This window comes from Monomorium pharaonis, chromosome 8 (genome assembly GCF_013373865.1).
Source record: "Monomorium pharaonis isolate MP-MQ-018 chromosome 8, ASM1337386v2, whole genome shotgun sequence".
Lineage (NCBI taxonomy): Eukaryota > Metazoa > Arthropoda > Insecta > Hymenoptera > Formicidae > Monomorium > Monomorium pharaonis.
In genome coordinates this window covers 19,101,182-19,125,874 of record NC_050474.1, presented here as the reverse complement: position 1 = coordinate 19,125,874, position 24,693 = coordinate 19,101,182, and the positions used below count along the sequence as shown (strand labels likewise).

Sequence of the window (24,693 nt, the reverse complement as noted above, 5' to 3'; positions counted from 1 at the left end):
AAGACAGTTTATAATTAACGCGAGACTCTCACGCGACTTCTTTAGCGAATGCACGTTCGTTTTATACGCCGCCGATCTTATCGGCGGCGTTTTATTTTCCCCGCATCCTGCGTTCCGCGCATCTTAATGTATTCGCAAATGCATTCCGCAAATACCACGCGCTGCGCGCGATCGCGATCGATGATCCGCCACCGTATCGCCCACCGGGGCGAACAGTTACGTTCGATTCTCTTGCACTTGAACCAATTAAATCTCGACGCGATACAAAATTCTCATTCTTAAGCGTCTATTTCGCGTTTACCTGTCAACAATCTGAGATGGCGAAGACTCCGTTTTCGGGACAGCGATCCTCTCTCTCTCTCTCTCTCTCTCTCTCTCTCTCTCTGTCTTTCTCTCTTTCCGCTTAAGCTTTCCGCGTCACGTGGCACTGCACAAGACGCACGAAACGGCCACCAACTTCCGTCCACGGCTCGTCGTTCCCCATCGATGATCAACTGTCGATATACGATCGATACTCGGCCTGTCGAGAATTACACGCGTCCTCTCCTCGTTTACCCTCCTCTGCACTCGCCGCGCGAGGATTTGTTACTCTGCTGCGCGAGAGAACGAAACGTGCGTCGAGCGGTTATTTTCCCCCAAGCGGAGTGTGCCACGAGACCGCCGCTTCGGCGGTCGGCTGTAAACTGCCGAGTGCCGCGTGCGGCCACGGCACGCCACCGAGAGTGATAAATCCCCACCATGAACCCCGGCTACCCCTCTCCCGACAGCCTCCGCCACCGTCGTCGTCCGTGCCACCCCCTACGCGCTTTTCCCACCACCGTCGCGGCCGCCACCACCAGCCGGCCACCTCTCTCGCGTTACCCCTCACGAGCGTAGTTTTCTCTCTTTCTCATCCCTTTCCCTTCCGCTCGCTCTCATCTCCGGCCGCTCGTTCGCGCGCCCCGATCCTTCAACTATCCGCGCTCCACCGCACAATTTAGCCTTCCTCCCTCCTCCCCCTCGCACGGCATCACGCCGGATGTACCTCGATTCGGAATAGCGGCCGCACTCCAGTCGATTAGGCGGCGCGTTTAGGACGGCGAGTTATGAGCCCTCGATTTCCAGCGGCGACGAAGAGCGAGCGCGCCAGGGGGCAGGGAGAGCGGGGCTGATCGACGGAAGGGATGGAACGTGCCGCTACGACGTGCCGCCACGAAGTGAAGACGACGGCGAATTGCGAGGGGGGGGGGGATATCGATTATGGTACGCGCGCCGGTGTTTGTTTCTTTTTAATTTCGCGCCTGTCGACGTCCCGCGGAGAGGGTAAGGGAATCGACTCCGTCCGGGATTCGATGAGGGACGTGCGCGATCGTAATCACGGCCGAGTGAGGGATTCAATTATCAACGATTTATTAATATGTAATGAATATGTAACGAACCGAGCTGCCTGTTGGCTGACTTTAATCGCAAACGCGACAGAAGAACCAGCTTAACAAGGCAAGTAAAACCCGATTGTATTATTTATGGTATTACGGGTATCATGCATTATGCATCATCATTAATAGTATGTACACTCCCCAGACGTAATGAACTTATTTATAAAATTTATTAATTGTTTGTTAATTGTTAATTATGAAGAAAATAGTATTAAATGTTTTATTAACATGGAACTTCGAACTGTGCATATCTATCACTGTATGCAAGTACGAAAGTTCATCTTACTTGCCAAGATAAGGAAAAAGTGAAATTCTTTCGATTTATTATAAATTGTTTATGGTTGTAGTAAACTGCATTTCTTAAACGCCTTTACTATTCTAATTAAATTGATATTACGTAAAAATAAAATTTAAATGTAAAACATTATTCCATTAAAACAATGTTTTATAATTAAATCTTTTTGGAAATGGCCGGATGCTGCTATTTAGAAAAAGAAAAAATTAGATGAAAATAGATGTATAATAAAAAAAAAATAGTATATAGTAGAACGTGAGAGATCATAGCGTAAGCATTAATTATTAGTCGATAAATAGATTGGTAGTGGAAGCTAATCGTGTACGAGGGCCCTGTAAGATCCTTCTAAGGGACGATCACGCTCGTCGACGGTCGTGAAATAGCTGTGGAGGATTAACCTCCGGCGTGGCGCGTCTCGCTCGACGGGATATCCCTCAGAATCGCCCCTACGAATTCCACCCTGCCGTACCACCTACAAGCAAGCCGATGCAGGGGTGGTGTATCCCCTCCGCGCGTGCGGAACCCCTACCTCGCGGACACGCGCTTGCCACCCCTACGAAGCCACACCTCCCATTACAAAAATTACACCGGTCGCTGATTTAGTGTTCTGCGCCGATTCACGGTGGCGCCCGTGCGCGAGGGGGTGCAGGAATCGGTGAAGGAGGAAGAGGAGGAGAAGGAGGAAGAGAAAGAGGAGGAGGAGGAGGAGGAGGAGGGGAGGCAAGGAGCTGCGAGGCAGGGTGGGAACGTAAGTAATGAAAGGGTTGCCGCCGGCTTCGAGAATCACGGAATCATTCGCCAGATTAAATTAGAAAGGCTACGACCTTTTTTTTTTCTCTCCACTCCCATATACGCCGGGCCGATGAAATGGATTAACCCGTGCTTATCGCCGCCGATGGTCAATGGTCTCTTTTAATTACAGGCTGATTTATGACGTCACGTCTATCGCACAACCGCGGGAAGTCTAGGTTACCTCTCGGGAAGTAGTGTTTTCCTTTTTAGAAAAGAAAAAGAGCTTCGCGATCTTATCCGCGGCTTCATGCTTGTATTACTGCCCGCGTATTAATCTCGGCGCCGTTATCAGAAAAAAAAAATAGAGGGCAGCTCCCTACAATCTTGGGACGAAAAATTTCCGACGACACCGTCGTAAAAGGCACTTTTACACCGGTCTGGTTTAAAAGAGTGCCGCGATAAGTTTTCCTTTTTTTCCTTCGAGTCGACGTTTCCTCGGCGGATCTTCAAACCCGTGGTACAGTTACGGAGTTGTTTAATATTGAAAATTAAAGAGTTACGGCGGAATAAGTTTCAAGGGTGTAAATAGGTAATAAAACTTCATTTGCCAATTAATCTCAGGTGCACTTGAGACAGAAATTTAATTGGCGACTTAATTACCGCCGCTATTAAATGCCGTAAATTCGAAACACACGTCCCGGCTAACCGAGATACTTGATGTCGAGGAAAGTGAGAGGCCGCGCGAAATAAAACCGTTGCGCGCCCCGATTTTCATCCCCCCCCCTCCCCCGGCTCCGAACCCCAAAGGTAACACACTTCTCGGATTCAACCGCGCGTCGCTTCGCGGCATCCTATGCACCGCGTCGCAAAATCCAAAATCACTATACGACGTTCGATAATAGCTCTCCCACGAGTATCGCGCGAGATGCGCGTTTCGAAAGCCTGCCCGCGCGAAGGAGGAGAAAGCGAAACGCGAGAGAGCCCTGAGAATTGCAAGAGGTGAAAAAGGGGGGAGGAACGGGGGTATCGCGTGCACTTGTACGCGCGCGAGCTCTATGTGTGTGTATGTGTGTGTGTGTTTGTGTAGGACGAAGGGCAAGAGAGTGGAGGACGGGAGGCGGAAGGGGCAGGAACGGAGGAAAGAGGAATGGGGGAGCGTACTAATCACTTCTACGGACTTTAATAATGGAGGTTTTCTGTACGCCGTCTACTTTGTCCACGACTTATACTACTTCGAACCCCGTCGGAGCCCCGGCGCGGAGCATTTGATAGAAAAAGCGGGCGGAAAGTAGCGTTACGTGTATTAAACTAAGCGGCACTCTCACCGACCGCCGCTCGCGATGTCCTTATCTCGCGAAAAAGCATTTAACGACGCGACGCGCCCGCGTCGCGCCGGCGCGACGATAAATTCCGCGTCGAACTTGAAGAAGGCGACACGCGCGCGCAAGTTACAATGCTCCGTTGCCGTCGGTAATAGAAATTAAATTGCTCTTCGAGGAAGGATTTCGTTTCTCTCAATTCGGACACCAAAACATATTAAAATCTCAAGACAAGAAAATCTCCGAGCCACGCGTATACATATTCCCCAAAAATAATAATGGAATAACAACAACAAAAAAATTGAAAATCACTTTGTTATCGAGAATCTCGAATGACATATTTTTCAGCTCTCTAATAATTTTTCGATCAATATCTGTAGGCCGCGTCTGTTTAATTTTTTACTAAAACGCCGTGGCAATATCGTAGCGCTTTCGGTAGGAGAAGTATTCTAAATCTGCGCTCTTTCGCCTGTCCCCGGCACCTGCGCGCGCGGAAATAACCACCGGGGAGGATGCTGCGGATTTGGAGTGACGCAGCCCGACAGCATCGACGCTCGGCGCGGATACTAAGAGCTTTTCTGGAAGAGCAGGGCTCCATTAGCCGACTCGCCTGTCTTCTGAGTCCATTACAAGATGAGCCGCCATCCTCCCGAATGACCTTCCCTCCGCCCCGCGTCCCAGACTTTCCAACTCGCTCGCTCCCCAATCTCCGTCTCTCTTCCTCTCGCACAGCCTCCCTCCCTCTATCTCTCTTTATATGTACATACACATATATAATATATTGCGCCAGACCGTAAACACGACGCAATTTAAAAGATCAATCTCGTTCTTCGACGTAAAGGACGGGCGCTCCGCGCGTTCCCGTGGAATCGCCGAACGCGAACCGACCGCGCACACACATACTCACACATATACATTCCGCGCGCAACTACTTTTCCAGTATTGAAGCATACTGTGCGCGAACGTTTGCCACCGCGAACGTTTCCCTGAAAAATACACATGCCGTTTGTAAATATCCAATTCGCGCACCGGAATTAAATATAATCCGTAACAATTTCCGCGCGCTGTTTTAATCTACGCTTAATTGAAACTGAAATCTCCTTCGGTTCCTCTCGACCGTACTGATATAAGGCCCTTCCATTCAGTCGAAGATATTCACCTCCTTCGTGCAAAAAGCGACGCGTGCAAGAAACGCGGGGTGCAAGGAACTCTATTTCTCGCGCATTATTCGCAATAGAGTAAGCTAGAAAGCGATGTGAGAGGAGATCACGTCGAACGTGGAAGGAAAGAGAGAGAGAGAGAGAGAGAGAGAGAGGGAAAGATGGTGGGATACTGTGCCAGATGTACTTAAACTAAGAGCGCCCGTTCCGCCGCCGCGTCACCTGATTTATTCACTCCGTGAAATTTTTACTCCCTCCGCGCCGGGCCTTCGCGCCGGGCCTTCGGTGCTTCAAACCGACATACGTCTTTGGAGTTGCTATGCGCGCGAGGCACCACGGACCATCCCCGAGACTTCCTCGGATAGCTGCTGCCGCATCTCCCGAGGTATTCCCGTGTCGGCAGTACTTTTCGAATAGTAAAAATCCTTCGAAATTCTACGCTTTTCTGCAAAATTGTCGTCTCTCTCTCTCTCTCTCTCTCTCTTCTACACGTTGGCTCCAATACGTCCCGAGAGCTGCGGATTAATACTTGATCATCCCCCCGTGGATATTAACAAACTTATTTATGATACTGCTTTTTTCCGCATCCGATACACACCGCAAAAGCGACAAAAAATACTGTGAATGATTGATCGCGTATTATCTATATGTATATGCGTTTCATCTAGATATAACTTTATCATTTTTTCATCGTATAATACTATATAAAATTTCTTCAAGCTATCTTTACACAACAAAAAAATATGTGTTAAATTTACCTCAATTTACACATCTAAAACGGTCTATTCAAATTATTGTATTTAATGCAAGATGAATTTATTATAAAGTAGCATAAATAGTTTGTAAAAAATTGTAAAAACACAAAAATGTAATATTTTGATATAATTTAGAAATTTTAGAAATATGCCTTTTGACAAATGTCGATTGTTGTGTATTGGTGTATTAGCGTCACTGCATAGCTGCAGGTTACTTAATAAATAATTCCCTGAGTAATCACTAGAATTCTTCATCTAATAACGAAAATATATTAATACCTCACAAAGATTATAGGCCATAATGCCTACAAAAGCTATAATATTACCTTTCTCTATACATGTATTTTTTTTATGACGCAATAAAAATAATGAAAACACTAAATTATATTAAATTAATACTTAGATATCTTGGAAATTTTTAAACCAACACAAAAATTTTACACCAAAATCAATTTTAACACGAATACAAAATAACTTGGTACTGTGTACGCAAGATAATTTATGCTAAAGAGACATGAAAAAAATAAATGTATAGAATAAAATAAAACTGGTGTAAAATAACACGGCAAGATAATATACTTTTCTACAAGACTTTGTTCTTTCATGTAAAAAAAAAAAATTATTCCTTTCCTAGTTGCAATACCCATATGTACCCTGTATTGTTTCATTTATTTCTTTCGTTGTACGAAGAGCGGGTAAAAAATAAGCGAGGGGAAAGCGAGCTGCCTGCAGGATAAGTATGACTGTTCAAATGTAAGCTCCGGGCTCGCGAGCAGTCTGTCCTTCCACCAATCACTTACCGGCTAATGCATTACTTGCGAGAGTATACGAGCACTCACCCGATTACATACTCGTCAAGTATCCGCCTTTCGGTCGTATCTTCGGATTTCTTATCCGCGAGTACCATCGGCATCCCCGCGGCTACGAATCGCGGGGGTAAACTTCGGGGTGGTGTGTGGTACATTCTTACGCGGCGGAACAACTGGCGGAACACGTGTCAATCCTCAGACCGACGTATAAAACCCTCTACGGGGAGGAAACGAAATTCCAGACGCCCTCGCGCCTCGCGCCGCGTTCGCGAGCGAGTGCGAATCGCGAAACGCGGAATAATGGAGCGCGCATCGAGGGTATTTGCGAGACAGTAATGAATAAATTGTTGGACGCGCGCGCCCGTACACGGCGACGGCACCGAAAAGCCAGCCAGCCAGCCAGACAGACAGGCGGGCAAGCATGTGGGCGGATGGATATTGCTTAGCCCGCGCGCGAGAGACTAGGGAAACCCCTCTTTCCCATATTATTCTCCCTCAACCCTCTTCGGATCTCGTTCAGCGACTGCGCCGAGTGACGCGCGAGCGTTCAAGTGCCGGCGTATTAAACTCGCGGCGTCATTTCGCTCCACGTTCTCCGTTCCGAAAAAAAGAAAAAAAGAAGAGGGGAAACACGAAGCGACATCAGGGCTAAAATGCCTCCCTCCCCCTCGCCGTGACGCAAGCGCCACGATGTCGCGATAATTACCACGTCCGATCGGTGCCACCAGGGAGCGACGTCGAGGGTCATTAGCGGGATCTAATCGGCGGGGGAGTTGAATTCGTAATGCGATGCGGTCGCGGAAATCGATTACTTCGCCGAATCTAAATGTGCCGGCCGCGATTACGAGTTTCTCGATCGGCCGGCCGATCGATCCCGTCTATCGCGCGGCGATTATCGGCGTCGACATAAGCGAGTAATCCATCCCCGTTGCCTCCCGGCTGGGGTGGCTGGGCGACTCTTGCCCGGCGCGACGTACGCACGGGATTAAGTGCATGCTCGAAGCCATCGGCAGTCGAGACAGGTAACTCTCTCTCTCTCTCTGTCTCTCTTTCTCTCTACATCGGTGGCGGTATGAACGAGAGATACCGACCTACACACATACACACACACACACACATATACACGCACATCGCCCGCCGGCAATAATTGCCTTATTGACATTAATAAAACGAGCCGGATACCGACGGCCATGTCATCGAGAGTCCCATAAACGTCTGTCCGTCGAGTGCACGCGTATACGTACGGGAAAACGTACATCCAATTAGCGCGCGAGCTGAAGATTTTTTCGCAATTAACATCAGCATTGTGACGTTCCCAGGTGTGATCGTTGTGATCTACGTCGCGTATCGATTGAAATTGTGGATGTCCAAGTCGAGAACTCTCAACTTTTTCTCGGACGACGCGCGAGATTGATTTGCAATCGAATCATATTCTAATTCAGAGTGCGATGATAACAATGATTGCGAGGTAATATCTATTGCGCTGTATTTCTTACAAATCGATTTAACATCCACGACTTTGAGCCGCACTCGGCGCAAGCTAGACGATAAAGATTGCCGGCAAAGAGAAAGGACGAATAAAGGATGCCCGAGCCCTCGGTCGCGAGGACCGAAAGGCCGACGGGGGGGGAGGGAGGGGGAGACGGTTAGTACGAAGGGGGTCGAAGGAAGAGGAGAAGGGCGGCCGGCGATATTTCACCGGTTTCGCGTGCAGGCGAACTTTAATAATATTCGTTCCATCAGGTATAGCCGGTCTCATATTAAGTCGGTCCGCGCGAACGAGGCGCCGCGCCGCCAGACCGGCGGAATATGATGAGTGGAGGGCGCAGGGTGAAGAGAGAAGAAAAAGAGGACGCACGAGGTGGCACGACGAAGAGGAAGATGAGAAGGAGGATGAGGAGGAGGAGGAGGAAGAAGAGGGGTGGTGGTGGCGAAAAGAGGAGAGGCCGTGCAGAAGGATCGAGGGTTGGAAGCGACCGAAGGGGTGGGCCGAGGAGGGCGCAGAATGAGACGTGTAATAAAGTGAGTTTTTAATTTCCACCAGTGCCGGTGGTTGGCCTGCTCCGCGGGTAGGGGGTTAGAAGCCCACGGGTTCGCCCCCGTTGCCCATGCCCCGAGCTCTCGCGGCCTGTCGGCTAGTATTACTAGATAAATCACCCAACAGGCAATAACCGCCCGTTCCACCCCCGGGGTCCCCCGCTCCCGTTCGCCGACTCCGTTTACCCACCTTCGGATCTCTGCCACCGACAGCACTGATACGCGACCGTTCGACGCTAAACGCCGCGCCGCCGCCGCCGCCGTCCGGAGCAAGCGAGACGGCCGCGAGATTTGACGCCGGCTCCCCCGCGACGAACTTGGCCCTCGTAGTACCCCGAGTTACTTGTGCTTCCCACGAGGCGCACACAACGGTACGTTAATTGCGTTAGAAGCACGTCTGCAGGATTTCAAGACGTTACTTTCAGGTTTTATTTGAAACGCTAATTCCAATCTTTCTTCTAATAATATAAAATTTCTTGCGCTACGTATTTTATATTGTATAGATTACAATATTGAATTAAGGATAAAAATTGTGAGAAATCAAAAAATAAAGTGAATTTATTTATTCCTGACGTACGTTACATTAACAAAAATTGTATATACAAAATTAATTCTCGATATAATCACAAGTTTTGATTCTATCTGCGCAGAAAGTTTTAAGGTTTCAAGATTTTCTAAGATAAGTATACTTTTCTTATAGCCAGCCTATAGTTTTGATCTTGCTATTTGAAATTTCTATTTGTTTGGACTATTAAAGAAAGCCCTGCATGGCTGACGGGTAAGCCAGTGATAAAAAGTAAGGTAGCGATACATAACTAGGTTCGAGAACAGCCAGAAACCTTTATAGACAAAATCAGAAAATTTCTAGACCATTGCGTACATAAAATGTATTGCAAAGTTGAACAATTTTATTGAGAAATAATGTTGTATACAAGATGTTTCTTGTAACTTAATCACTTTGAATATTTGTTTTTAATTATATCAAAAGAAAAAGTTTGTTTTGAAAGAGACAAATATAGGCAGTATTTTTTCATGCATATTACTTTGCGAGATTTTAAGATCGCGAAGATTTTTCAAATAGAGTGGCATTATTTTCATTAACGCAGTTGAAAAATGTTCAACCCCATTAACTACAAGATGATTTATAATAAAATACGCCATCTTATTTTTAAAAAAATATTGATGATCTCTAAATGAACAAATTCCAGGAAATACTCTGCAATATTTTGTATTACACGTGAGGAATAAATTTACTTTGCTTTTTGATTTTCTCTCGTATTTACAGAAACTTCGTAACTTTTTATTGCTTGAGAAATTGCAAATATAATTCAGCAACTAAAACATTTACAAAAGGATATTACTTTAATATATAACGCTAGATTATACATATATTAAGAAACGTTTGTATCGTAAGAGTCTTATAAAAGTATAATATATTTCTTATGCTACAACTCTTTCCTTTGAGGAACTTTCAGAATTATTTGCTTCGCACTCGACATGCAAATTTACCAGGGATGATTTTCGATACGCGAGGAGAACGGAATCGATTAAGTTTCAATTTTAATCCGCTGGAAACATCGTGTGCAGCGACGGCACGCGCGCCAAGATCGTTACGGCATCCTCCTACCACAATAGCGTAAGAACGTAAGATCTTCGTTTCCGCCGTGCTTATGATAATCAACCCCTCCGCAAACGTTTGCGTTTAGTATTTTACGGCGTCGGATTAAACGCCACGAAAACGGCGGCTGCAAGAGGACATAAACGACGATCAGACGATAATAAACGCAATAGCATTACCATAATTACGGCAGCATTAGCTACGCGCGATATTAACCTACTGCCAGTATATAATGCGCGCGCAAACTTTAGACGTACCGTACACAGAGCCTTACCCTTTGGGGAAGCAGAGTGGCCTGAGAAATTCTAAATAGCGAAGCGGGAACCCTTGCACTCGCTCGCTCGCAACCCGGGCCTGCTTCTTTAAAGAAGCACACGACACGTTAGGACGTAATCGTGAATTTTCAATTTAGAAAATGTGAAACAAAATTAAAAGTTTTCGAGCCGCTTTTTCGCGCCGATGCTCAATTTTCCTCGCATCCGGCGTGTGCGCGGTGACGGATACCCAAACGTGACCTCTCTATCCGGACCGAACGACTCGGAACGTTTCGGCGCTTATTGAAACGATATTTCCAGGTGGATTCCGTGCAACGCACACGACGGCCGGCCGGCCGGCCGGTCGGTCGGTCGTGCGGAACCGTAAAATTTTGTCAGAACGCGCAAGTCCCCGCCCTCCCGGGACAAACCCCTGAGAAAATACAAGAAGTCCCCCGGGGGAAATGTTACGGCTGGCGCTCGTAAGTTTACCGTTTCGCCGACAAATTAATGTCCCCGGATTACGGAAGCGGACCGCAGGGAAAGATTTCCGTCGAGGGCCGTCGAAGCCGTTTTCAAAATTTACTTTAAGCCGCGGCCACATCCCGCATTTTCCACCCCGTCCCCCCCAGACTCCAGACCGTTTCCCTTAGGTTCGCTCGCGCGCGTTATTGCGAACGTCTCGCCTTTCGGTATACCTCGCAATATCCCGCATCCCCGGCCCCTTCCAGTATGTACATATATATAAAAAACACATAAAGAATTAGCAATAAGAACTTGTGTAAAACGTTTAAAAGATTGACGTCGAAACGCTCGCAACGATAAATCCAGCGCGATCATATTTAATAGCGAAATGAATTAATCCTCGCGTTAACAAATTATTGATTCATTAAAAAATAATGGCCGTTACTTTGATATTCAATATGACATTATCGAAGACTGCTGACAGCATTATATTCAACGGTCAATTAATTTATATAATAATCAATATTAACTGCGCTGCGTGATTTTTGTATTATCGTTCGTTAGCGGCATATTATTATGTAACGTTGCGGGGCCGCAACGTGTTCAATTAACAAATATATATGAAAAAATTACCGTGTAAGTATATATGCGTTAACGAAGTTCTACCAGCAAAACACGATAAGAAATATTGTTTAACATAGTTTGGGATTATTTTTCACGTCCCGGGAGGTTTTTAAAAGTTTTAAATTGTTAAGTGCCGAGATGATAATCGAGCGTAGATCGGGATAATGTGCGAAACGAGAAGAGGGGGCACGAAAGCGCGCGGATTAACGACTTTAATGCGGCACTTCCTGCCTGCCTTGGTCATGCCATGAGACCGCGCGGCCTGGCAACTTGAACTTGCTCAGAAACCGGCGAAAACATCTGGAACATATCTCCCGCGGTATCCTCTTCGCTCCCCTCCCCCTCCCGTTGTGCTTTCTCTCTCACGGCCTGTTTTCGTTTTCTTCTTGCGTCTCGCCCCTCACGCCGGCCGGGTCTCGCACGCCAACGGCGCGGAGTCAAAGTCACGTCACTCTAATAGAGTATTATGTACGATGGAGAAACCCTAACCGGAAGGGCACACTCTACAGCGTTGTTAAATACTTTGTCTAATACAACTTCGTATATTTAATATTGAATATTCTAATCTAAACTGCGACGGGCCAGTAAAATTTTTCGACGAATTACTTGTTTTATATATGTTATGTATCCTAAATAATAAAATTAGCAGAACGAAATATTTTAGTTTGCTACATTCTTACTTATTTATATTTTAAAATTTGGAAGATATAATATAGATTCATAATGAGTCAGGAATTATATTATCGTTATTCTCTTTATATCATTTGCTAATTAAGAATTGCTAATTTTATTTGTACATCAACGCGTGAAATGCCGAGGAAGGTGAATTTCAATCAAATTTTCACCGTGCAGAAAAATCAACAGCAAAAAAAAGTATACATATAGGGTGCACGGAATTCGTAGGCGAAAGAAAGCGTGATAATTCTAGGCTCTATTGTGCGCGGCCCAATTTTCAGCCGGGCACGCCTTTCATTCCCGATCTCGGAAGCGCCCGACAATCGCTCATTAACAGATTTCTTCGCGGCGACGGCGCCGCCGACGCGGCAGCGGGTTAAATCACATCGGCGCGCGCGAATTGCATTCAGGTTGGCCGGTGCACGTCGACACGTCGACGGGGTGCATTTAAATAAAAAGACGCGATAGCCCTCCGGGAGAGCGATATATATCTCGCGCGCGGGTTGCGGGACAGAATCGGGTTGGCTGGGAGAGAGAGAGAGAGAGTGAGAGCCTGGGACGGGAACGGGGAGACCGGAGGGGTCGGGTGAAGGGAAGAGAGAACCGGAGGGGTAGGTCAAATGGCGGGCAGAATGCGCGGTGATTGCTGAAGGGCCGCATAATTGCACCCTTTGTGGTGCAATCAACGGCGCAACTTGGACGGCGCCTAGGTCTATCGGTCCTCGTACCCTCCCCTCTCCCCTCTACTTTTCCGTTCCCTCTCCGCCTTTCCCTCCTCCTTCCTGCATGGGATCTCTCTTTACCACGTCCCCGATCCCTCGTATTAACGGGGGCGTCATCAGCGGCGATCCGATCGTTCCTTAAATATCGCGGCAGTTATCGCTAAATACACTCACCCGGCTACCGTCGCGGCACCCTGGATTTTTGGAATTCCGGCCTCGTTCCTGCACAGCCTCATCGCCAATGAGGAGACCGTGCACACATTGATAAACGATAAGCGACGAGCCGTGAGATAAAAGCCGCGAGCGATAAAATGAGCGAGCAGCTCGCGCTTATTGAGCAATAGACGTATTGAAATGTGAATTATTGAAAGTTCGAATTTTCTTTAATTCGCTTAGCCGAAAGAACATGAGATAAATTATATTTGTTTAAAAATATCCGAGTATACGGCATAATAATAATAATAATAATAAAGCAGCACTTTTGTCACTTTTTGCCTTTTAATAAAGCTCTCTAATATTTTCCTCTGAAAAGAGAGAGATTTGTCAATGACTGTAAATTAATGGATAAGCTTATTTTCCGCTTATCATTATCTTTCGCAGTCCCACGACTCATCGCTCATCTCTCTCGGCAATATGCAACGCGGTCAAAACGAGACGATCATCGTGGAGAGGTCGAGCGAGATTTTCGTATCGCGGGGACGACCGCAACACGGCACAATAGAAAGTAATGCGTCTCGCTTGGGTAAAATTTATACGCTATTCAGGCCGCGCACAAACGTCGGTAAATTCCGTTGAATTAACCATCGCCGCGGTATCGGGGAAGAGCGACTAAGCGGTTCCACGGAACGATTCACGTACTCGATTTCTCTCATCCGCATTCGCCGTAATGCCGATCCAATCCTGGAGTCCTGACGAATTTTATTTTTATCGAATTCGATTTCGCTGTACCCCTAAATTGCGCAAAGAGCGATTTCGATTTCTGATACATTGTCTGACAAAATTAGAACTTTAGAAAATTCTCGTTAATTAGAATTAAGCCTCGAATACTCTGCGATATTGTGAGATTCTACAAAAGTTATAGCCTATAAATTATTATAGAAAAATATCATACGAAAAATCTTGTACTTGCAATTTGGTCTACTAATTTTGTAGAGAGAAATAAAAATATATTAGCTCTTTACATTAAGAAAAATGTTTTGTTCTATAAACCAAAATTTTCTCCGGAACAACAAAACATTTTGGTTAAAATATGCCCACAGTAATTAAACAAAACTATTTAAATAGATGTTATATTTTGTTATTACAATGTGCTGCTAGGTTGCTTAACAATCAAACAAAAAAAACAAAAAATATATTTAGCAGAAACAATTAAAAATATTCTTATATAAAACAGGATACTTAGTTGCTATTAGAAAATGCTTCAATTATTTGGTTGGAAATACTCAATTTTTTCCAAATGCATTGAAATCTTTTCGGAATTCTTCATTTTTGAATAGACAATGTTTTAACCTTCCGCGAATCAGGTGAGTAAAAGTTCTGAACCATGTAAAATTAATTTTAATTTTAATTTATTATAAAAAGCACAAATACAAAAAATTTTACTTCCTTCTAATTGAAAATGAAAACTTTTTTCAGACCGCTTACCTATGTTTTGAAAAAAAAAAATAGTTCCAAAACCGCCGAAGTTCAACATATTAGTTCGTGGAAGGTTAAAATGACAATTTTTGAGTTATGTCATTGCTGTAGCGAAAGAATGGTATCTTGATTTAATTATTCTTCCTGTTTCGTCCGAATTTCGAGAAGAATAGTGTTGAAAACATCATCTTTGCCAACGAAACTACATGCGGGCCTTCGATTTTAATCGTCGGAATTAATGAGGCGGTAGGATCGGGATATAAAGTGGAACGCGGACAATTAGACGGGTGGAAAAAACGTAAAGAAGAGAAGGGGAAGGGGGGCCTCAGCGAGACGACGAACGCCACCGGGAAACCGGTCGATCTCGGAACATATCCTGCGAGAACGCGCGTCACGTGGTGTTCTTCGCGCGTGTTTATTTCAGCGGCACCGCTCTCGTATTAAATTTCCAAATGTCGCGCCCGCACCCTCCGTCGTTCCCGACGAGTGCAATCTTGTCCCAGCCCTCAGGACTTTACCTCCACGTGCGTAAAGCGTCCCCGCGCGGTACGGCGCGCATCCGACGAACGAATTCGCGCGATTGAGGATCACTGGAGCTTGAGGCTGGCGACATGACGATGCCATTACCGCGTCGACCTTCTCTCACACCCTCAGCTTCTCTCTCTCTCTCTCTCTCATCCCACCTCTCCTTTCTCTCTTTCTCTCTCGCGCGGATTATCTCCTCTTGCTTCCCTTTTCTATCTCTCTATCCTTTTCTCCTCCCTTCCCCCGCTCGTGCCATCGTCCTCCACCATCTTTCATCTCGTCCGCGCATCTCGAATTATACACAGAAACAGCGCCACTTAAAATAATACACCCGTTACAAACTGAACATCAACGTTAAAACCTGTCGTTTTCTGTAAGCTGGAATTATGAAAATTTCGACGCGTAGCCGTTGGTAGTGTTCCTTTCCTTCGGCTGTCGTCATCATCTTCATCCTCTTTCCCTCTCCCCCTACTTGATTCTTCGCGACGATGGGACGCGAGGTTCAAGCATACGCTAATTTCGCGTTTTCAAAGCGAAAAGTGATACGACAAGCTGAGGACGTAATAGCACGATAAATCACGTGTGAGATCCCAAAGGCGCATTCTTTATCCGGAAGATAACTTGCGTAATTTGCAATTTTCGATGTTGCCTTCGATTCTACAGCACAGAAAGACTGTAACGTTGCAGAAATATTATATCTTATCGGAAGATTGCGATATTGCAAAAATATTGCAAAACGTTGTTACTGCAACATTGCGACGATGGAATAAAGGTTCACGCTTATAAAGATGTTAATGCACTTTTTTATCATTTTAGTCTTATTTTAAGCCTAACGAAGTATAGAGATGGAACGAAAAAGCTAACATCTCTATAAGAGCATTCTGAATACAGATGAATACATTATATTAACACATTTTGACACATATGACTTCTATAGGAATTATCATATGTCCTTGAATTAATGTTTATACAAAGGAGCCAAGAATTTTACTACTCAAAGTATCTCATGTATTTTCATCTTTGAGCTCATTTTAAAGATTTACTTGTGAGACAATATTATTTTTCATAATATTTTTTAACGATGTTGCGACATTATTAAGGCAATTGTAAGAAAAAAAACAAATTTTTGCAACATTACATTGCCTGTGCAAACTTCTGTACCGTATTGGGGAAGCCGACGTCGAATGTTGTATCCTTCGTAAAGCTATCGGTGGCGCGATCGGTAACACTGTGACGTGCCGAGGGGGAGGTATAATCGAAATAATCTGAAACTGCTCTTCGACGCAAACGCAAGACACGCCGTGCCGCGCCGGAACCGTGAGCGACGTAAAATCGAACGGCGCATTTAATCAAAGACAGTAACCCCCCCCCCCCCCCGTTCCCCCGAACCCCCGTTTCCCCGCGACACTCGATCTGCTCATCCGCGGCTAATCGAAATCTCTATTCAGTCTGGGGAACACAGATATTTTCGCAAAAGGGTGGAGTAACGGTCGGGAAAAGCCCGGGGAATCGCGACGGAGAGCGGTAGCTAATGAAAGGCTCGCTTAATTAGAATCTTCGTTAAGAGACCACGCGCGTAAGTCCCGCGCGTTCTCCCCTCCAATCCCTCTCCCTCGCCCTCCTCCCCCCCCCCTCGCGGCCGATCGCGATCTTCTCAGGTAAAAACGTAAGAACTATTTTCATTAAACTCGGCGGTGAGTTCGCGCGCTGCGAAAGTCTTCCGCTTTTGTAGGCGAGTGCCGAGTGGCCGCGTAAAGAGATTAAGCCGGCGGAAACACGGATGCACGCGGGAGGAAGGGGGGGGGGAGAAGGGGGCGGAGGGAGAAGACGACTGCGCGGAGGGTATGTTTCGTTATTAATTCTCTCTTATTAATTCCGCTCGGCGGATTCGAACGGAACGGACGCCGCACGTCGTCATCGGATCGATTCCCTCGGCTCTCCTCTCTCGGACGCCGCGTCTCTTCCCACCCTCTCTCCCTCTCCCTTCCCCCCCCCCCCGAACGCGTCTCGCCCGATGACTTCAATTTGAATCGTTAACGCTGATTTCCGTCAAATTGCCGCACAAAAGAATTTCTCCCCGTGGAGGAGCGCGGGAGGACGCGGGATTCTCAAATGACCCGCATATGCCGGATGCCGCCGGGACGAGCCTCGGTCGCCTCGGTCTGTCGATCTAAAATTGCGAAAAGACTGGATTTTGCCGTCCAACGATAATTTTCGAGCGTTTTCACGCCCGTCGAAATCGCCCCTCTCTCCTATTCGTTTGATATTTCATTTCGGGAATGGCGCTTAGCGAGACCCTTCGCGGTTAAGCCGAGAAAGAAGGGCGGGGGGGAAACGCACGCAGGAGTATTAGTTACGGCCGATGGATACGCTATTTACCCGCGGAATGGAAAAAAAAAATGGTAAATGCGATTCGCGCGCGGAATGTCGACGGCGACAAAGAAACGTGTTGCGGACGGAGAATCGGTGTCCTTCCGACGCGCTGCTGGCACGCGCGCGCCGGCAAGAGTTGGCACCTTCTTTCAAAGTCGGGCGCGCCGGAGCGCTCGATTTTCCGTATATATACACGTAAAACGCGGATAGGCAAACCGCGGCCGAGTTATTTCAATTGAGCCGGCATCGTGGGACAGACGCGCGCGCGGAATGAGGGAACGGACGGCGCGGCGCAGTCACTGATTTAACGCGAGACAATTGAATCTAATTACGACCGTCGCGGTGAGCCAGTGATACTCAATCCCGCCCATTCCGCGTCGCGTTTTTTTCCTCCTCTCACCCTCCCCCCCCCTCCCGTATCCACCGTCTAATTCTCTCTATCGAGTCGATACTGTGCCGCCGCGAAGCTGTGCCTCTCACGGCGATATATTTTTCCCCGCCCGTCAATTTTCTTCTCTCTCTTCCCTTCCCCCCTCCCCCTCTCTCCCGTTACGGTAACGATTAAAAGACTCGTAACGGCACATGCTAAGCCGCGAGATTGAAAGAGACTGTAAGTCTTTAATGAGATTTTAGTATCTAAATTTCCATCGCGCGCGCGTTGTGAGTGGTGCTGAATTGAATTTACATTCTTTCGATTAGAGGACGAAACTCTGATGAGACTCGCGCGCGCGGGCGCGAGAAAGAGAAAATCTCCGGGTGGGGTGCCATTCTGCACCTTCGCGCGACGTGATTTAAGGTGTACCCTCAGACGACGATCGCCGCGTTACGGCGCCGCGTATGATAAGACGATAAATATGTTAGCGCGGAAATGATCCTCCCCGGGAGAGACACATCGTCGTTCCTCCGTCGGGGCAAGAAGAAGCGAGCGAGCCGCGCGATTTCCAAGTATCGCATTAGAGCGCGGCGTATTAACGTATACGCAACGTACAGACATCGTCGCTACGTAACGCGTAGTGTATCGCAATCTGACGGTCTCAGACTGGTCGGCGCACTCCAACGGTTGCTCCATCGAGGCGCGGCGGCGCCGAGCCGCATCGGGCGCCCCTGGCTGTTCATTAGAGGCCGCATTGTCCGCTAACTAAGTACAGACACAGCCCTACCCACAGCCCTCGACCAACCTACTGATCTCCGAGGGCCCTCGTGCTCTCCCCCCCCTCCCCCCTTGCACCCTTCTCTCTCTCGTCCCGCGACGTAGAATCTCTTCCATCCCCGACGCTACGTTCCACGGGGCTCTCTGTCTCGCTCGGAGCTGGATGTCATGCCGTTGCTCCGTTACTCGGGCTAAAGGTGGATTCACAGACCGAACGAGCGAGCGAACGAACGAATTCGCTTCGAGAGCGAATGGACGGACGAAATTCACATCGGTAAAACACGTTCCATCTGTCGTCGATGCCTCGAAGGAGAAGCGGACGCTAAATTCGTCCGTGTTCGCCTTTGCTAACTTGGGTGAATCCTTAATGCGATGCTAATAGAATCCGTTCCCTTACCCCGATTATATATTTAAGCGTTTGCCGATTCGATAATGTTACATTATTGCTTCAGATCATTTGTGGAATTATTCTTGGACACAGATTTCTATATATTACATCAGACCGTTCCTACTGAATTGAAACTCTTATTAAATTTGCATAATAGCCACACCGAGAGAAAAAAAAAGTAAATTTGTAGTTATTACAATTTAATTCGTAGTCATTTTCTAACTATACACTTATAGTTGTTTTTTAGTGTTACACTTGTAGTCTAAATAATAAGAAAATGTTAAAAAATTGTTTTAAAAACTATTATATATTTACTATAATTGTGATTGCATTTACTGTTCATATAGAAATGTTTATTTTATTTTTATCATCCATTTTTTTATTTTTTTAAATACATTAATATTTGAAAGCGCAATTATTTATGGTATAACGTTTTCATAGTCGATAGAGAATTATAAACACAACGTTATTGCTAGCATTATAATAACGGAAGTACTACATAGAAATTGTGTCCTTAATTATAATTATTTATTGTACTATAAATTATAATTATAAATACCAAGCACTTTTTCCTCAGTGCATCTTTACTGTGAGATAAAATATTATCTATTAGAGAATATTTTTTTACACATAATTTACTATATATTTTTAATTACGTGATTATTTAACATCAAAATAAAATTTGTATAATATTATTGTAACATTTTATGATATGACTTTTATCTCATATTAAATATAATAGCACGATTTAATATAAAGGTCAAAGTTAGCAATTTAATATAATATAAAAAAGTTTGTATTTTTGCTCAAATTACTTTTTTCTTTTATTATACTGTAAAGATATTTAAAAATTTATTTATGAAATATAAATTTATCTCACTAAAATGAATTTTTATTTAAATACGATGTATTAAAATTTTTGCTAGCAAATGAATAAATTAATAAAAACAATGAGATATATTTCAATCAAACGTATATTTCGTCATCATAATCAATTTTTTAAATAAATGTAAAAGAAAATGTCATAAGTAACATTTACTTGTTAATGTTTTAATTTTTTTCTAATATATATTTACACATAACTATTATATTTTACAAAGTCATTTTCCCCATCTGTAATAAATGATGATAATATTAATAAATGACAAAATATAACGAGAGATAGGAAATTCGAAATTTATTTCAATGAATTTATTTACAGGATTTATGAGTGAAAGTTTATCGGATAACGATAGCGAAATTTCATCGGGGCAAAAATCGAATTCAAATTTGTTCGTTTAATTAGGAAGACCGAGGTGAATTGAAATTTCTCGCGTAAAATTTCAGTTGCTCCGAAATCTTTGCTCTTCGATTAATAGCCGTAATTGCCACATTTAAAGCTTAATGCGGATTGTCAACCGAAACAGGCTGCTTTTTAACCGTCCCATCTTACATTATCGTGCTATTATTATTTTATCTTCTATAGTAGCTTTTATATCCTCCTTTTTTTCTCTCTCTCTTCGCCCCGGGGCTTGCCAAGCTGCGTCTGGTGGCTCGCGCTGCTCGACAAACCACTTTCACCCACTCGTCCCCCCCCCCTCTTCCCCTCTCCCCACCGCACCACCGTCTTTTCCCATCCGCTTCTGCCGACACATCCATCCCCGTATCTCACTCCGCCGCCACTCGATTCAGCCTCGCCGCGACGCCACGCCACGTTCGATTTCCACGAGGACGAGGCGACGCTGGTAGCAGCGTCGCGCAAAGTGCCGGTCGAAGAGTTCTCCCTTGCTACTTCGCCCGGCAGGATCGGTTTTTCTGCACTCAACGATAGTGGAAGTTTACTGTCGCCCGTGATACGTCGACTCGACGTACATTTTAGCCCGTAGCTATTACCCCCGCCGGCGTGGAAGCTTCCATCGGGCGGGATGCATTCCCGCTCGATGGAAACAATCAATCGAATTAGGGACCGGTCGCGAAACAGGTTTCACTCGGTTCCATTAGGGATTACGATTTAAACATTCATACGCGGGAAGAGCGTAGAAGGAAGGCGCAGAAATTAACGGTATTTAAAGGTACGTTGGAAATGATAAATTGCTCGCGCGTTTAACTTCGCGGATGAATCATCCAAATGCGAAGGACGAATTAAGTCGGGAAGGGCAGGGAGGCAATTTACTTATCAACCCTCTCTCTCGTTCTCTCTCTCTCTTTCTCTCTCCCTCTGTCTCGTTGGATACGTCTTAACGAAGTAATAAAAGCGTTATGATTGGCAAGCAATTTATGAAAACGTAAATGCTAACGACGTTAGTTAACGCCGACTGCCTTCCAACTTGCGATACCTTAAAAGCGTATGCGTCGATTTACACACGCACACACACACACACACACACACGTGCGCGCTTGCCAGACCTGATTGGCTAGAAGAGGCGGAAGCCTTCCAACGCACGAACACGCGACACGACACGACGCGGCGACGACGGGCCTGGCGAAGGGAGAAACACGTAGTCGAGCTAATCGCATTAGGGACACAACGGCCATAAATATAAATACTCGGGGCGACCTGGCCCGACCGAATGTTAATTCCGGCCCGTTCTCGTTACCAGCTAATAAATGTGCATTACAATCACCCAGATATGGAAATCCGTGCTACGCCTATCCAAGCAGCACCTTACCGGGCCGACAGCAACTCCCCTCCCCCCCTCCCTCCCGTGAGTCGACTCGATGTCGCCCCCTTTGCCACCCTTACCGTTTCTCCCTGGCTCCCTCCTCCGTCTTCCTCCACCTCTCCTGACGATGGTGATGGTGGACGTCCGATTCAACGACCGGGCGGACAGGCAAGCTCGTTACCCTTCGGCCAACCGACGGCGGTCAACGGGGCTGTATTACCAAGTCCGTGTATTCCGCTATGTAAATACGGACCAGCGAAAAGCGATCTTTGAGATCCGGAATCGAGACCGGGAGCACTAACCCCAGCGACACCATTATAGCCGCCGCTTGTGTAACTATCGACCGGCGAATCGAATCCCCATAGTGCCTAGTGATATAATCGACGCCTCATTATAGCATAATCGGACTATTCACGGGCCCCCGCATTGTTCTCCCGTTGTAGCTGAAAAGATCTCGGAATGTGTCTCCTCTTATAATGACGTGTTTCCCGTAATGACGAATGGTCTCTCTTTCTCTCTGTTATTTTTTCATGTTGTAAGGAAATGTAATGACATGGAGCCAAAATTGTTAAATTGTAAGAATTTACGACATAAAATATGTAAAATGTTTCAAAATATGTAAAAACTATTTTTTAACTTGTGAAAATATAAACAATTTTTTAAAATACTCCGAAAATAATAAAAACATCGAAATAAACCAATATCCATTAGCACATAATTAAAAAATGCTTGTCTTCAATAATCTGAATACCTGCCCTTGTATTGTTTGTAAAATCAATACAAAAAATATTATCTTAACGTAATATTTCTTAAAAAATTTTTTTAACACATCAAAATATAAATTCTGCAATAAATTTATCTTTTTTAACATGAATTATTATATTATTTAAAATAATCTCACATAAATATCTTTAGATGCATAGAGAATTACAATTAAATGCTAATGTTATAAAAAAATTTAACGTTAATAATAAGTTTCTATATGTTTATAATAGATATTCGTAGCGTGCAGACAAGTTTCGCTTCACAAGATTGAGACAGTGGCGGAAGTTAATGAAACGGGATAGCACTTAAGCGAATGTTTGTTATGTCAAAGAACTCATTATTATGCAACGATTCTGCCCGATTTCCCCGCATCGCTTTCCCCGAGCTGAAGCAGCTAAAAAATTAACAGGCTTAATGGAGTTGAACCGGTAATTATCTACGTTAATCTTTCAGCTGCTCGCTCAGGAAAAAAAAACCGTGCGCGCGACACAGCGAAAAATCGGACGGCGAAAATTGTCGCGTTGATTGTGCCCCGAACCTTTTTTTTTTTTTTTTTTTTTTTTTAACGCGATAAAACTCGGCGATCGCGAGTAATGTTCGTCAATTAACGTGCGCGCGGCAACAACAATCTGCAGAGGTACCAATCTGGCGGGCCAATGGCCGCATGAATGCTCCAGGAGCATAAAGGATGTACGCGCAAATGTTATCTCTTTGAGTCACAACGGCGGTCAATTACCGTCCCCACATCGTGCTCATTACGCTAAAAAGTTCATTAACGAGCGTAATGAACTTAATCGCTAATCGCCGAGCTATCTCCGCCGCAAAGGGACACAGGGACGCGCTTACGTTACGGAACGCACGCACGCACGCACGCACGGCGTCGATGTATGCATAAGCGTTATCTTTTCGAGACGCGGTCGTTGCAGCTGCTTATCACAGACTCGCATGAGACATGGTCCGGATACGCATGTGGCAAGACAGGTTTCCCTACTTAGCGTACCCGCATAAGCGGGGCGTCCCTAAAACGCACGACCATCGCGTTTGTGACGCGCACTCGACACGCAGTATGCACGCATCCTCGTCGATTCGATACGAGAAGCGTTATGAGAATATCTGGCGCCGCGCGAGATAGAAGGAACCGTCCCGGGAGAAAAAAAATCTCACGAAGGACCCTCGAGCGATCTCTAATTGACATATACGACGTATATCCGAGCTTATAATCTTTTGCCCTCTTATCAACGGTATCGACGACGGAAATGTATAAGCGGATGTCTACGTGTGTCTAACCCGAGAGCTCGGTACGAGAAACTAATCTCCAGCGCGGGGATAATCGTGCGGGATTGGAGCGTCCCCCCCGCAGTAAGACGCGCCCGCGAATGATCCATCGTCCCCGTGGCATCTCCGCTACAGAGCTAGGCGCGAACAAAAAACGCGCAAGCGGCCGTGAAGTCCCGACTTTTCCCCGCGCTATTTGATCGATGCCATTTTCCACGTCGCCCCACGTCGCGTGCGTGCGCGCGCGCGCGCGCGTGTAGAAAGAGAGCGGAGCCGGCGGCCGTCTCGCGATCCCGACTCGCTCCAATATCCGAGTTTTTTGACAGCAATTTCGGTCACGTCCGATAATATATCTGGATCATTAATATAAAGCTCGGCCCACATCCCGCGCATCCCCGTCGCGGGGAAATTGCTTTTCAATCCCCTATACCGACCCCGTCGTCCCCTTCCCGCCCCCTCGCGTGGCGGCCGCGCACCACCACCACCACCACCACCACCCCCGTCCGCCATCTCCGTCTCCGCGCGTCCCTTCTCTCTCTCTCTCTCTCTCTCTCTCTCTCTCTCTCTCTCTCGCGCGCGCGCTCCCTTTCACCCTCCGGCTCTCCTATACGCGCGCGTATCACCCGGTAGATTCCTCTCGTCGTCGTCGTCGTCGTCATTGCTGCCATGGCGATCGTTCTCAAAAGTCGGATTTATGCGGGATCCAATGGTGCGGGGGATCTCTCGCGAGCTGGATTTTTCAATTTCTCCTCTTTTCACGTGGTCCGCCCGCGCTGAGGGCGAGGAGAACGCGTTACACGCGTTTCCGAGACTCCGTTAGAAGATACGAGATTATCATTTGATTTATTACAACGTCGCTACGCCGTTTATAGCTTCCTTTAACGAACGCCGGGGTAATCCTGACGGGCAATTCGCCCCGCGTCCGGCACTCACGCACGCTTTTAAGTTCGTCCCGTATTTTCGTGGCTCAAAGGGTTGCTCGCCCGCATTAGCTCTCCGGAGGGGGAGAAAACAGCAGCCATCAGCAAGCGTGTACACCGTCCCTAATACGCGGCCGCGT

The 24,693-nt window shown here is 46.1% G+C and overlaps 2 protein-coding genes across 5 annotated transcripts in view; one reads left to right on the top strand and one right to left on the bottom strand.

Annotated features, from left to right (window-relative positions):
• Positions 1–24,693, top strand: part of LOC118646898 — a 260,967-nt gene that overhangs the window by 169,249 nt on the left and 67,025 nt on the right. The window lies entirely within an intron of this gene.
• Positions 1–24,693, bottom strand: part of LOC105837287 (LIM domain only protein 3) — a 61,214-nt gene that overhangs the window by 22,987 nt on the left and 13,534 nt on the right. The window contains exon 1 of one of the 2 annotated variants that reach the window (XM_028189997.2): positions 302–699. The exons of the other annotated variant lie outside the window; for it this stretch is intronic. The gene's annotated coding sequence lies outside the window, so the exon portion shown is untranslated. Of the gene's footprint in view, positions 1–301; positions 700–24,693 lie in introns of those variants that run through there. 2 annotated transcript variants of the gene reach the window in all.